This window comes from Hyalella azteca, unplaced genomic scaffold (genome assembly GCF_000764305.2).
Source record: "Hyalella azteca isolate HAZT.00-mixed unplaced genomic scaffold, Hazt_2.0.2 contig6064, whole genome shotgun sequence".
Classification (NCBI taxonomy): Eukaryota; Metazoa; Arthropoda; class Malacostraca; order Amphipoda; family Hyalellidae; genus Hyalella; species Hyalella azteca.
In genome coordinates, this window is record NW_025936235.1 from 33,136 (window position 1) to 48,599 (window position 15,464).

Consider the following 15,464-nt stretch of genomic DNA (forward strand, 5'->3'; position numbering starts at 1 on the left):
TTTCACCTTAATATGACGTATATCATACAATGTATGATGGTCGGCATGTTATATGGGGAAAGGATTTTTTTGCAAGAAGGGAATGAAAGAAGAAAAAGTAACATTTGTTGTTCACATTCGACTTTCGTTGCAGTTGTTTACAACCCCTTCGGGAAAAACAAGCCGAAGTTTCTTAGTGGACAATATTTTAAATCATAATTAAATAATATTTCCGTGAAGCACTACAATGATGGTAATTTTGTACCGCAATTTTTGTCCAGACTTTTATGTATGTATTTTATCATGCTATTTAATTATTATTTACATTCAACAATATCCCTCGTCAGTTAACGCGACGCTAAAAAGTTGAACTTTCCCTAATTGAGTTTGTAGCGTCTCAGTTCAACCTTACATAATCGTGGCGGCAGGAACAAAATCCTTCTATATGGCATCACAAATAGTAGCGTGGAAATTTTTGCGCCTAAGGATCACTAATAAACATTCAAGGATATCATCAGCATCAAATTCGCCCTCATTCTCTGCAAATTAACAAGTGACCTCAAGGTACTCACGAGCCCAATTTTTTGGACGAGTTTTGGATTATCTGGAGGCGCCACAGGACCTACTGGCTTCTTTATGTGTCCCGGGGGCAAAGCATGACACCAAATCCGTATCGTAGTGCGGATAAGAGGCCATAGACATGCCCAAAGGGTTGCTCATGACACACTTGGTCTCGTAAAGTAGGCACTGCGACGCCCCCTTAGATGGCATCAAATTTCAGCTATGGCGGCGTCGCATGGGAGAGCGGCTCACACGCAAGCTACACGCTCAGTATCTAAGGGCCCAGGAGACAAGACTTGATAGAATTTGTATTGAAGCGAGTTTGTCGCGTGGAGCGTTAAGAAAAACATGCAAATATATTAAAATTTGTCAAGAAAGCTGACGTTTACATGTTTAACTTTACGAGTCGAAAGGCATCATAATGAAGTTCAGATGAAGCCTGATTAATGGTCACTCACAGTGATAATAATGTTAGTTGTGTTCCACTTATTGCATCAACTCGAATCCTTTCCCGAAAAATATTCAACCATCGCATTGAAAGAATCACGTCGTAACATCTTCATGAGTTTGATGATTTTTGCCTACCGATTGAATTTTTAGTTTGAAAATCTATATTTTTTTCTTGCTTGCTCTCAATAAATTGTTGTTCAGCTCAATGGGCATCCATTATGAATATCCTCGCTTGGCTTGGCCGAAGATGTTAAGCGACAGGCTGGAGCATAAAGCCGTGGCGGACGAAAAGCTCGCTGTAAATCCAAATAAAAGACTCAAACTCTGACGCAAAACATGCAGGTTTGTTTGATAACATCCACGGTGTCTTCAAGATGATCATTTGACACATAATCTCGTGCTTACACACGCCACGGATTTAACGTGACGTGAGTGATCAACGCCGTTAATCAAATCGCTATTGCAGCCGCACCGTCTTGAGGCTGCAATTGCGGTATTTGAACTGGTCGAATGGTTGAGTGAAGCATTTCTAAGAACAATCAAATTTTAGAGTTCGGTATAGCGTGCCCTACAATAAGAACCTGTTGAACAGAAATGGAAAATCTTCACATTGAACTTGAGAAATAAAGTATTTGTTATGTAAACTCATAATTTCTATAATATAAATGATATTGTAACTCTGTCGTTGTGAACAAAAATAATGCATTTGTAACCGCCTGTTGCGCTGCCATAGTCATTAAAAAGTTACAACAAACTACATCTGTAATCATTTGGCATTTGACGAAATCATTTGGCATTTGTACATTTGAACTGCGCTTCGTCGGAGAGATGGCTTAAAACACGCAGCACTGTTTATTAGCAAAAAATGATACTTTAATGCCAGGAATTTAAAATATTTGCATTACAATAGGAAGTGAAAGTACTTTTCAGAATATTAAGAGAAAAGAACATTGCGAGATTTACAAGACATGAAAGCGTAGGCTAAATTTGTTTAAATAAACTCATGATAGCATATTTATAACTAGAGACAAATCAAAGTAATTTAGAATTTAAGAAGGACCATAGAATGTTATCACCGATACTGTCACTATGAATGGCGTACACGACCAAGAATATTTTTATCAAAAATTCTTTCGTCTAATCTTTCGTCGGGGCAACTGAAAAAAAATCATTTGTGGGGCAACTGAAAAAAAAATCATTTGTGAGCTGCCGTAGGTTACCAGATTAAAGACACAGCGGTCAATATTTACAGGTCTTGTGATTGATATTCTCAGGAGAACCAGCGAACAGGGGCACGAAATGCAGCAACGGAGGCTAAATATTTAGGTTCACTCCTGCCATCCCTAAACTTAGACATGATGCAGGCTTTGCTGCTGTCATACACCGCACTTAAATACACGATGAGCGCGTTCATTGAGCACACACACAGTGCTCAATACACAGTGTATACTGTAGTGTACACTGAATAGGACCATTGCCTTAAGAGGTGAATGGCAAGTTGTTAACATGTTTGTTCCTATATTGAGATCCACATAGTGGGCTATTATTATCAGCTAAAAAATAAACTATTTAGTAGAGTAGATAAATTGGTATGACGTTGCTGACAGAATTGCAATGTAGAAGAAGTACAAAATTACGAAGATTATGGAGAGGATGGCAGATAAAACTGATTTATTGTCGCTTGCTGTATAGCTCCGGTGATGAAGTGATGTTTGGAGCGACTTGAAGTGAAATCTGGAATGATATAGGTCAAAAAATTCAGAGCTCAACAATTTCCAGCAGAAGAAAAACTCAGTCTTCGAATTACTGTCGTTTTGCTGAATAATTTCTGCTTCGGAATCGAAAGAAATTATTCTTCCAGACAGTACACACGCAGTTCCATATTCAAAGTAAATTTATGAAAAATTTAGGTAACTTCAAATGCCGAAGCGTGGCTGGGATAGATGGAAAGATATCCGGTGAGCATTAAGTTAAGCTCAACGCAATTCAGTCCATTTCATGCTTGCGGCTCTTGAGACATAATGGAACATTCCTCATCAAATTCGACAATATATTGTTGGCTAACAAAGATTAATGCTTTTGAATCAGACGCTAGGAAGCAGCGATATGCATAATTGTTTCTAAAACTCAGACAACGATCATCACCGAACTTTTTAGCTGCTAACAATATATATAAGTATTAGTGCGCAAGTCGTCAGCGTTAAAGGCAGAAGAATTATAAAGATTTTACTACCTTTTAACTCAACATCTATTTACACCTCGTGTCAAAAATGTTTGCATAACTTTCCATGTAAGCAAATATCAAAAAGTATCTATAACGACAAATCTCACGCAGATTTCTGAAGGGAATTCGTAACAAATGCTATCGCGTCAATTAGAATTTGGCACTTGTTCCCACAGCTCTGCCAGGTTGCTCGTTTGCATAAATAAATGTGTCAAATTTTGCAGCTTTTGTGAATTAATGAATCAAATCCCAGCGCGGTCAAACCAATAAGGACGTGGAAGAAAATAATTGATGAACTCTAATCATATTAATGAATCAGTGCGTAGCTAGGGGCGTCGAGTACATGCGGTCGGCAATGTTCGGCATTGTACAATGTACATTGTACAGCCTCAGGACAGAAAAGTTAGCCTTTAAAAGGAGCGTTTCTTATCACTAACGTTTCATTATCAATATTATTCTTTTGGACTTGCCGAGGAATTTTCATTTGCTTCTATTAATTGCAAGGGAGGCTGTAATCATACTGTACTCAAACAGATGTGCGTATCATGAAGAAATATATTTATGACTGATCAATTGATTAAACTGTTCAAGTGTCTGCAGGTAAAAGTTAGCGAAACAGAATTTCTCATGTATTTATACGGCTTGCTCTGTGAATAATTAAACGAACCATTAACAATAAATAAATACGTTATGACAGCGCGTTCTTGACGAGCTCATCAGACTCTCGCTTTCACAGCTTATTGTTGCTGAAGATATCCTCGTTACAATATAAACCGCTATTTAATATAGATCGTTACATTGTCCTGATAGTCACTTATACTACTTGAACATTTATGTGAGTAGTTATTTTGTTGCTTATTCTTTGAGATTAATTCATTTGCTATGGGAACAAGTAGGACTTTCTTCCAACGTATTTGCTTGTAAGCTTTACGACAATTTATTTCTATACTACCAGGAAACCATGGAACTTTAGTCATGTCCCTTAAAAACGACCTCTCTTGTGCCCCAATATATGAGAAAACTTGTCGTTTATAAAATAGATAAACCATCGGGTCATTGGAGAACACACAAAGCTAGCAACATCAGCACTAGACAGTGCACAATTGTACAAAAGCAAAGCGGGTCTTAATTGACGCAATCAAATTAAATTCGGTATAAAAGATAACTGCGGACGAATATTTGGTCTCAAGAAGATGATGCACAGGACTTCTTTCAAGTTCGATCACAAAGTTACATTACCGAACAAAGGGGGAGAAAAAAGTTATATATTAGTGACTAACATTTTCAGCCTATTCCCTGAAATCTCAACAAAGTTTCGTTTTTCGGCTAAAAGGTTTATTTCAGATCCATGTCATCAACTTTGTCATAGTACTCTAGAATTGTAATAATATGCGATAGAACTTAAATTTGGCTGGTTACATTTTAATTTTAAAGCATAACCGTGAAATGCAGAAGTGGGACCGAACGCAATGATCATCTCAAAGCTTAAAATTATCTTGCAAGTTCTGCATCAGTTCTGCTTGTGCTCCCGCGCTCACATTGAACTTCGGACAAATTATAATGACTTCTTGGATTGTTGCTATAAACTTTCAAGATAGTGGCCCCCTCGGGGCGGATCATAGTGACTAATAATTATCGGTTATCTGGGCTTCAAAGCGATAATAATTTATTGTCAACGTAAAATTTGTCATCATTAATCAATTGGAGAACAGCGAGGTTATGGGATGCGTAGGTTATAATATTCTTCATTATTATTTACGACGAACACAAAGTTGTATACGATAATTTGGAACTTATTCCCTGTCATTGCAAATTAATTATTCCGACAGCAAGCATTCATTAAATCACGTTGAAAAATTACACGCTGTATATTCTGGTATTTGTGGCGCATAATAAATCCATGTGATTGTGCGCTGCAGCGGCAAGCTTATTTGTCCTGCTGCTGGCCTAGAGAGATAACCAAAAGCAAATGAGCCTGCAAATATTTTCGCTTATTAAGTTAATGCATCAGAGAGCGCAAAAGTATATTTTTGTGGCATTAGTACAGGAGTGCCTCATAAAAAATTTGTGCCCGTTTTGATTATTGAAGAGAGGCTGGAAAATCACGAATGCTGGCGTTCATCTACAACACTTGAACATGTGTCATTCTGAAATTTTTTTACAACGTGAAAATATTAAAATATCTTGCGCTGGTAAGATTTTGGCGATATCAAAAATTTGAAGCGCACTGAAACTTGACAACCAATAAAACATGCAGAAATTACATCATATTCTCCTCAACGCTCGTTCATATATAATATTGTGCTGAAATTTATTGCCATCTAGGGTCAGTCGACATTAATTCGTTCAAGTTATCTAAGGATCAACGTGATCAGCAGCTTACAATCCGCGCTCCAGCTCCCCTATACATCGCTCCCGCGCCTCACTGCCAACTGAGAAGACGTCTTCAATCGTGAAATTATCCCCGTCGTGGCAGTCGCGTCGATCTTGTTATGTTTGGCCACAGCTCGACTCCCTAGCGCCGTAAAGCAGTGCAGGTTCTGAAGCTAGGCTGGCGAGACCGCTACTACATGATTTAGGAAGGAATTGAAACAAGATGCAAGCTGGCAAAAGTCTTCAGTTGAATAATCGGCATACAATATTAAGTTACAACGTAGAATTCGGTCTAAATTTTAAGAAAGTCGGATTATTAAACTAAGTGATTTGAGTACGGTCGCTTCACAATTTTTTACGCACCGGCAGTTCATTCAAATGGATATGGCACGAGCACACGAGTCGTCGCTGGCTAGGGTCGCTTATATCGCGTAGTTTTATTTTAGAATTTCAGCTTCTTCATTTGAAACAGCAAGCAGGCAAGAGTCAAGAGATAAACATGTTATATTTCAAACATGAGTATCACAAGTGAAACAAATTATTTTAATCAGGGAACAAAAATATCAGAGCACCAAATTAATGATGCCTGACACGAAACAAAAGTTTGGCTAGTGAAAGATTTATTTCCTCTCTTCTGAAGTAAATAAATAAAAATCCTGTTAAAATGCTGAAGCTCACATGAAGCAGCCGTTCGTCAAAATTCAATGCGGTCTTCGTGAACATTGAATTATGCGTGAGTAAATCATTTCATTTCACGTGACTGGCATTCAATTCCGGCAACCGCACGAGCTAGGAAAGTTAATTAGAGCAAATTTATCATGATAAACTTTGGGGTAGTAAACAGCCATAAAAATTGTTTAATTGTAACATAAATTCTCAAATAATTTCTTCAGCCGCATTAACATGTTTGCAAGCACCATCACTTTGTGCTTGGAACTCGCTTGCTCAACACAACACGAGGTGAATGTGCACTTTCTCATTATAATTGTGAAGCATAATTTACAGTCTAGTTACGACTAGAAATCACCAGATTCAGGCAGTGATTTGAACCAACTCAGATAGGATCTGGCAGTGACCGATTCGTATGTAACGCGTTTACTAAACTTGAGGACTCGTGAGTTAAGAAAGACTTGACAGACACTCGCACTGAATCACCAAACCAGCAGCGGCCCTGACATGCAGGCCGTCACCGGCCAAAAAGGACCAATTGGCCTCATGTTTTATTGCTATTCCTCCTTGACTTACAAATCAGGTCTCATGTATAAGGCCACTTCGTGTCAGAGGCATAGCAATCTGGCCATGCTTGCTGGGGAAACAAAAAAGTAAATTTTACAGTTCTTACAAATAACTTTTTTTCAGTGTAGTTTCATACAATGTGTCCGAGAAAAATGTATTCAGAGAAACTGTAATTGAAAATGTATTCAGAGAGAAAAATGTACTCCTTGTGCAATGTATTTAGAGAAAAATTTCGGAACCTAAACAATCGAGACGAAACTAATTAATTTTAAACAGATGGTTCAAAAGACAGCGGCAGCATCAAAAGAATCTATGTTGTTGCTGAAGATTCATTGCGACACAATTAAAGCACAAGACGTAAATTAACTTGAAGATTTTAAAATTCTTAATGAAATTCAGTGAATGCACCAGCATATCTAGCCTGCTAGTTCATTGTTTGATGCAACGCTAAATATATTCATTGCGGTATCATACCTCACTAACTACCACTGCACTGAAATTTCATACCTCACTCCACATTCGCGTCATTGCGGTATCATACCTCACTCCACATTCACGTCATTGCGGCATCATACCTCACTCCACATTCGCGTCATTGTGCTATCATACCTCACTCCACATTCATGTCATTGCATCATACCACACTCCACATTCATGTCATTGCGGCATCATACCTCACTCCACATTATCGACATTTAATACCTCATAAGAGACCTCGTAAAGAAGCACAACGTTTACAAATGAGATCAACATTCAGAGTAGAATGCGGCAAGTCTCGAACAAACCGACTCACAGAGGCTGCGTTTAACAAAAATTACAGAATTATTGCAACGACGAACGTCCAGCATAAGAATCAGGTTCACAAACAACAGGCTCATTCTTTCCTCCCTTGTAATTTACTCATATGCTTTATTAACCCGTGATAAATAAATGCCAAATCCGCCTTCGCAATATTTGATATTTTTGTATGCAACAATAAAGATATGCTACTCTAGGCCGAGTATATCGTTGCAGTTTCCAGTTTAACCCGTTTGCTCTATCAACACAAAGTGAAGTATTACATAGAGTGTCTCAATGGTTTTTAAAACAGTTGGCTCACGATATTCAATATATCGTGAGCTATCAACACAAAATAAAGTATTACATCGATACATGTATAAATTTGCGCAATCAACAAAAAGTGAAGTATTACATCGAGTGTCTCAGTAGTTTTTAAAACAGTTGGCTCACGATATTTGTACAGTGATGATAATACTGCTGGCTTTGATGGTGTGGACGCCGCGGTTTGCGTCGTGGCGCTCCTCATTAGAGGATATTGCAGTCTCCCACTGAGCCAATCATCAAGGTTATTATCGTGTTTCATTGAGCCAATAATCAGGGATATTACCGCGTTCCATTGAGCCAATAATCAGGGATATTATCGTGTTCCATTGAGCCAATAATCAGGGATATTACCGCATTCCATTGAGCCAATAATCAGGGATATTACTGCATTCCATTGAGCCAATAATCAGGGATGGGAGCGCAGCCGTGCACCACAAATTTTGTACACCAATGAGCCCTGAATCGAACGCCTTGGATCTTTCCGGACATCCACCAATCAGCCGTGAATGGAATCTGCTATCCGTAACCGATCATTGACATCCTTCTGCTTTGAATATTTTGAGCTCCACACCCCCCAGACACGAGGTCGAATAGCCTAGGGTCGAATGGCCGTCCACCACTGAACGTTGCGTCGAAGCATCACTTCATACCCTGGCCACCGCTCGAATTGCAACTTGCGCGCAACAGCTAGCCTGCGACCACTTGGATTTGCCCACCTCCGGCCTCGCATAAAACCTGCCGTGCACCACCAGGCCGTCGGTCGAAAGAGCCGTGCGACTGGCTGAGTCAGGTTAGGTTAGGTTAGGTTGGGTTAGCACTCGGCTGGAGCGTTCGACCCGCGGGCGTTCGACCGAGGGCTGGTTCGACGCACTGCCTAGATACGGACGGCTTGGTGGCGGATATCACATTCGCTGCAAGGCTCCGGCGCGCTACGTCCGAGTGGTGTACAATTTTTTCGCGGTACGGCGGACGACGCTAGGCCATTCGATCGCCGGCTGTTTCTCCTGAGGGCTGATTGGTCTAATTCAATTGATTCGTTCTGTCTGGTGGCTTTCGGCTGCCTATATGATTTTCCAGAAGTGTTGAAGGCTACGTTCCGGAGGGCAGGAGTCATGATAGTCCATTACATCCAGGGCAGTGGTGGTCTTCGGCAGGCTTCCCGTTAAATTACTGTATTTCATTGAGCCAATAATCAGGGATATTACCGCGTTCCACTGAGCCAATAATCGGGGATATTACCGCGTTTCACTGAGCCAATAATCAGGGATATTACCGCGTTCCATTGAGCCAATAATCAGGGATATTACCGGGTTTTGATGATCTAACCAATGATGATGATCTAACTTTGTCCCACTGTACCAGTCATCATGGATATTACCATGGTCCGCTGAGCCCATCATCAGGGATATTACCGTGTTCCACCAAGGATATCAACGTGTTCCACTGAACCAATCACCCTGGATATTAGCATGTTCCGCTGAGCCAATTAATGCTGCTGTCAACACAGCGCTTGGCTCGCCTAACTCCAGCCAAATGGTGGCTCCTGCGAACCAAAGTCGCACCGCCATATCTGGTCTCATATATTCAAAATTGACCTAGCTTATTAACTTGATTACTTTCAAAATATCAGCCAGATATTAATGAAATTACTAATTTCAGTTATTCAGATCAAACTTGTTTATATGCCCTTCGTGAATTCTATCCTGGGGCCAAACTTTCAAAACTCGCTAAGTGAACGTAAGTACTTGCGCTCTATTTTCTTGTCCATGATTAAGTGAAGGTAAGTACTTACGCTCTATTTTCTTGGCTATGATTGGTGGATTTTGTTTGAAAGGTCGTCAATAATTGGATGATGAACTTACGATATCTTAACTTTTTTTGAAAGTATGGGCCCTGGACGGTGAAAAACTGAGACTCATTGGAGAGGGAAACATATGTTCTTGGTGTTACATCATGAGCAATGAACGAACGAGGCATATATGAATGATATATAATTGAATTGCATTATATTTTAATGAAATTTGATTCAAATTAAGTCTAATTTTCAATCCGAACGGAACCTTGCTTGCAACATTGCCAATTTTGACGCTGCAAGCAGTGCAGGAAATCAAGTCTATAATGATAACGGTGAAAGTAATAGCACTGATAAGATAAAAGATGAACCGGGACTCGATAGCGATCAAGTACGCAGATATGATAATAAATTTTTAGAAAATTTTGTATTCTATTAGTCAAGTCCTCCGTTTACCGTATTTTCACAATTGCAGAGAATTAAAACGAATCTTCACTTTTTTATGGACCACTTTATAAAAACCGGAAAACGACAATTCATCACAAAAACGACTTTGCGGAACCGCAATAAGGGAAAAATGATTTTCCTTACAGTCACGTTCAAAACATTAAAAGTTAAACACGTAAATCTCACTTTTTAGCCTCTCTTATCAGGCTTAAGGTACAGCAGAAGCAAGTATTCTCCTAGGCTTGATGTTATAACCATTTATATAACTTTTATCTGATGCTGCATATATACAACTACACCAGCGAGAAGTTCTGAAGCTTGTGGAAATATTGCCACAGCTCAATGCTTGTGAGGTATGAACTGCTAAGCTATACCTCTCTTTTGTTGAGACGCGGGCGCTATACCCCTGAGGTATGAACTGCTAAGCTATACCTCTCTTTTGTTAAGACGTGGGCGCTATACTCCTGAGGTATGAACTGATAAGCTATACCTCTCTTTTGTTAAGACGCGGGCGCCATACTCCTGAGGTATGAACTGCTAAGCTATACCTCTCTTTTGTTAAGACGTGGGCGCTATACTCCTGAGGTATGAACTGCTAAGCTATACCTCTCTTTTGTTGAGACGCGGGCGCCATACTCCTGAGGTATGAACTGCTAAGCTATACCTCTCTTTTGTTAAGACGCGGGCGCTATACTCCTGAGGTATGAACTGCTAAGCTATACCTCTCTTTTGTTGAGACGCGGACGCCATACGGAAAAATCGGGCCCGAATTGGCGAAAATTGTGGAATGTCTCCATAACAGCCTTCCCGCCTTGTTTTCTTTCACTAAGTCGCACAAGAGTGAGTTCGTGGGTAACAGGATTTTCATAATAGAGAGAAAAATTTAAAAATAAAGTAAAAAGTCAAAGTTTTAAAATACGTAAATTTCATGTAATGTGTACTAGATCAAACTTTTGGAATGATGAAATATCACAATATTGTTTCAAAAGCTCACTCAAGCATCCATATCGGAAAAGAAGAAATGAATGCTATTAAAAATTCATTTTCAGTATGGAAACATTTGTGTGAACGTTGCATTTAAAATGTCCAAAATCAATCGGACACACGGCTGACCGCACAACACGAGACGGAACTGACACACCCTCACTCTAACCCAGCCGACAGCGCACTGAGGTGCTGCCGTCGGTGAGGTCAGTGAGCGGAGAGGCCGGCGTCCGAGGCGAATCAGGCGATGCCTGGTGGCTATTAATCAGAAAGGCTTTACCAAAAAGGAAAATATCGGATATAAAATATATAAACAACAGCATCTGGAGAATATTGCTCCGGTCAAGATATGTCGCTTAGATTGTTATTAAATTATAAAGGTAGAGGAAAATTTCAATATGGATTATCAATTAAAAACATCAATAATTTTAGGCTGATATCGAGGATTTGATATCGAAAAATGTGTCCGATGAATTCGATGAAAGATTGAAAAACAACCGTTTACTTATAAAATACCATAAAAACATGTAAAACTAAAATCAATACCTAGATTTGATCGATGCACATAAATGGGATGTAGCAAATAACATAATATTAAAAGTTTGTCACGGGCCAGCTAAGAGTGCTTGCATTTAGTTTCGTGGCAACGAGTTACTTTTTACAGCGTCATGAGGGGTGTGCGCTGTGTGCTTTTTGCTGCGTTTTTATACATGAACTCCTCGAGACGAGAGGAACGAACCTTAGTTCTTATGCAGAGTTAAAAATTACTATGTGGTCTCTTCTTGTAGAAAGCGCTTTTGTAGAATTATTCAGACTTTAAACGTGAATGAATTTTCCATACGAGAATTCAGAAATACTTTCCGAAGTTTTCTGTAATTTTCTTATGAAATACTTTATCAGTAGTCTCAGCAAGTCTTATTTCATTTCTTTTATTTCTTTGGAGCATTCATATTACTTCGGGCGCAATCTATCATTCTTGATTGTGAATGTCTAGGGCAGTGACAAATGATTGGTCCTGTAAAAAAGGGAAAAAGACCGAGTTGATACTTTAACTTACACAGAGAGATATTTGTAGGCCTAATTTTCCCAAACTTCTACTATCGGAAGACTTAAGTTACCTCTGCTGCAAACTGTAACTTGGTGGACAAATAAAATGGCAATTTTGAATTCAGAAGAGAGTGAATTCATAAGATATTTACTTTAAGCATGGAAGAAAATTAAGATGTTCATATCAATGCAGGAATCTAGTCTACTGTTAAAAAGCCATCACGAGCTGTTTGAATTAGTCGCACACTGACAAGCCGTAAATTGAAAAAACTAAGAATGATTATTTGCACCATAAAAAATTTATTCCAGCTACTGAGTGAAAATGCAGTGCATAAGAACAAATCTAAAAGCTTATTCGGAAACGGCAAAGCGCTGGACGTCCAACACAAGAAACAAATAGAAGACAAAGACAAAAAAATAAATTGATCCCAAGGTCACGCGAAGAAGCGGTAAATCTTTAAACTAAACAAATGAACCCGAAAATTGCCGTTAAAATCACAGTTCGTCTCCTGCGTTAGCAATTAAAATCCTTAACTAACCAAGAAGCCGGAAACATTAGTGAATTAAACTAGAATAATACGATGTACAACAACGTTCGATAACATGTGATCTATATGTTAGATCATAAGATACGACTAAACTTAGAGGCTCAATGCATCACTGTACGACCAGCAAAAATAAATTTGAAAAGCTGGTACAGGAAGCAAGATTTTGCTGCTCTTTGAATGATTAAACAGCGGAAACGATTCAACGTTCGCGTTTAATTCAATGGGGAACAGTTTCACTTAACACACATAATTTAATTTAAATGAAAAATTGAAGCTTATTTATTTATTCATTCTGCAATGCCCGGAGCAGCTCGAGTTACGCGCTGCCTGCAGGTTGACTATCAGGGCCCATACTTTCAAAAAAAGTTAAGAGATCGTAAGTTCATCAGCCAATCATTGACGGCCTTTCAAGCAAAATCCACCAATCATAGACAAGAAATAGAGCGTAAGTACTTACGTTCACTTAATCATAGACAAGAAAATAGAGCGTAAGTACTTACGTTCACTTAATCATAGACAAGAAAATAGAGCGTAGGTATTTACGTTCACTGCAGGTGTGCACACCTGCAGGTGTGCTGTCATACTGCATGTGCATTAATCAGTAGTCATCTATTTAAATGCACACCTGCAGGTGTGCTGTCATACTGCATGTGCATTAATCAGTAGTCATCTATTTAAAGTGGTTTACTGTATAATTCTATGTACGAGTATGTTTGTATTTTGCCATTTGTTTTTCCTGTATTACGGAAAGAATTTTTCCGAAAGTTTGAATGCGCATTTAATACTGATTTAATGTGTAAAATTATTTATTTACTGAAATGATAACTGATATTGAGATAAATCAAGCAATATTACAGTATAAACGGCTTAATTTGATTGGCCAACATATTTTTTTAGCCGATTTGTAATGAGAAATTTGATCATATATATAAAGGGATTATTTGTGCTATCGACGTTACATGACAAAAGGAAATAGGATCAAATGAAGCGGAACTAGAAACGGTGGCAAATTGTTCACCAGAGTTCAAGTTGTTAGACGCGGAGATCAAAACTTTTCCCGAAGAAAAAGTTTACCCTCTCAACTGTCGGTGTTCATGGAACATCGAACTTAAGCAATTAATCGTAAATGTCAGGAGTTCGAATAACATAGAACGTGAGCAAATAAGTTTTGCAACTTGATATGGTCCAATAAACATGATTGCATTTGGTAGCATGACATGATGAGATAAACAAATGTGTACGATCGCTCTGTTATTCTATATTTCCGAAGAAAATTGCTTGCAGTGAATTTTTTAACACTCTTTATCCGTAAAGTAAATGTTGTTTTCGTTCGGTAAGTCGTGTTTGTTGTTTTCTTCATGTTACTGGCCGGGCATTCAGGGCTCAAAAAAAAATAATAAAAAAATAATCCGCAGTGATGAATGGATTACGTGAAAACTGCTTCGAAATATCAGAGAAAATTTTAGCGATGTTATTTGTTCTCAACTTTGCTGTTTAGGAAGGGTCATTAATTTAACGTATGCCTGAAATAATGCGCCATTTATTATACGTTACTCTGGTATATTCCCTCACCAGGATAAGTGGATAAAAGTATTTTATACATTACAAATTTTCGACGATTTTAACAAATGAAGTTTAAACCTAAAATATTTACACCACTTTAAACCATTCGTTTTAACGTTGGAACTAAAATTACCAGCTTTGATGATACGAAACGAAAATAGCTTTGGTTATATATTAATCGAAAAAATGCTAATTGAACGCGTTCGGCATTGGAGACCTTTTTATGGCATCAAAGTTATAAACAAAGTCACGGCATCATCATGCATCAGTGATACTAACTTCCTTTTACCGTCTTCCTCAAATCTGCAACTTTAGGCTCGCAATTTCAAGCTCACTTCTCCTCGGTTAGTGAACAACCTGAAGCCTGCGCAGCCTCGTGTTGTTTATCGCTGGTCCATCGCCCCCGCTGCTCTTGTCGACCCGTCGCTTGGGCACGCGCAGCTCTTGAGCCGAGACTCTTTTGTGGCGCCCTGCACGAGCCTGCCACCACCAGCGCCCTGCACGAGCCTGCCGCCACCAGCGCCCTGCACGAGCCTGCCGCCACCAGCGCCCTGCACGAGCCTGCCGCCACCAGCGCCCTGCACGAGCCTGCCGCCACCAGCGCCCTGCACGAGCCTGCCGCCACCAGCGCCCTGCACGAGCCGCCACCTGATCTCACCAGGCGAGGGGTGTGCATGTGAGTGCCTCACTCGTGAAGAGGTCTCGCGATTCTTGAACGATGTTACATTACACGGTACACGATATAATATTATACAATACACGATATAATATTATACGATACACGATATAACATTATACGATACACGATATATTATTATACGATATAATTATAAACGATACTCGATAATACTATAAACGGAGAAACGATCTTATTATACACTGTACATGATACTTCTATACAATGTAAACTAAGGTGTTATTTTTTTTAGCTCACACTGATTTTTTATACTGTTATTGGGCGTGATAATATTTACGATGATATTAAGACCTAATAAGTGTGAGAAGATTCGTTAATATCTCATTTGTTTGCATTACACTCATAACTGTGTAGGTGATGTGAATGTCAGGATGAAGGCAAAGTCTATGAATGCCTGCGCAGTGCTTCACACAGCAATCTTATTTTCTTCATTTACCTAACTGCTTTAGCTGAACTGAA